Source organism: Physeter macrocephalus, chromosome 19, assembly GCF_002837175.3.
Source record: "Physeter macrocephalus isolate SW-GA chromosome 19, ASM283717v5, whole genome shotgun sequence".
Taxonomy (NCBI): domain Eukaryota; kingdom Metazoa; phylum Chordata; class Mammalia; order Artiodactyla; family Physeteridae; genus Physeter; species Physeter macrocephalus.
The window spans coordinates 30,824,455-30,825,855 of NC_041232.1; positions in this window are offsets into that span (position 1 = coordinate 30,824,455).

The window sequence follows — 1,401 nt, forward strand, 5'->3', positions numbered from 1 at the left end:
ACCCCACTTTCACCAATGGACAGATCATCCAAAATGAAAATAAATAAGGAAACACAGCTTTAAATATACATTAAACAAGATGGACTTAATTGATACTTATAGGACATTCCATCCAAAAACAACAGAATACACTTTCTTCTCAAGTGCTCGTTGGACATTCTCCAGGATAGATCATATCTTGGGTCACAAATCAAGACCTTGGTAAATTTAAGAAAATTGAAATCGTATCAGGTATCTTTTCCAACCACAACACCGTGAGACTAGATATCAATTATAGGAAAATAATTGTAAAAAATACAAACACATGGAGGCTATACAGTACACTACTAAATAACCAAGAGATCACTGAAGAAGTCAAAGAGGAAATCAAAAAACACCTAGAAAAAAAAAAAAAAACACCTAGAAACAAATGACAATGAAAACACGATGACCCAAATCCTATGGGATGCAACAAAATCAGTTCTAAGCGGGAAGTTTATAGCAATACAGTCCTACCTCAAGAAACAAGAAAAATCTGAAACAACCTAAACTTACACCTAAAGCAATTAGAGAAAGAAGAACAACAACCAAAAAGAGCCCCAAAGTTAGCAGAAGGAAAGAAATCATAAAGATCAGATCAGAAATAAATGAAAAAGAAATGAAGGAAACGATAGCAAAGATCAATAAAACTAAAAGCTGGTTCTTTGAGAAGATAAACAAAATTGATAAACCATTAGCTAGACTCATCAAGAAAAAGAGGAAGATGCAAATCAACAGAATTAGAAATGAAAAAGGAGAAGTAACAACTGACACTGCAGAAATACAAAGGATCCCAAGAGATGACTACAAGCAACTATATGCCAATAAAGTGGACAACCTGGAAGAAATGGACAAATTCTGAGAAAAGCACAACCTTCCGAAAATGAACCAGGAAAAAATAGAAAATTTGAACAGACCAATCACAAGCACTGAAATTGAAACTGTGATTAAAAATCTTCCAACAAACAGAAGTCCAGTACCAGATGGCTTCACAGGCAAATTCTATCAAACATTTAGAGAAGATCATACACTATATTAACAAATTGAAGGATTAAAAACCATATGATAATCTCAATAGATGCAGAAAAAGCTTTTGACAAAATTCAACACCCATTCATGATTTAAAACTCTCCAGAAAGTAGGCATAGAGAGAACGTACGTCAACATAATAAAGGCCATATATGACAAACCCACAGCCAACATCATTCTCAGTGGTGAAAAACTGAAACCATTTCCACTAAGATCAGGAACAAGACAACCTTGCCCACTCTCGCCACTATTATTCAACGTAGTTTTGGAAGTTGTAGCCACAGCAGTTGGAGAAGAAAAAGAAATAAAAGGAATCCAAATCGGAAAAGAAGTAAAACTGTCATTGTTTGCAGA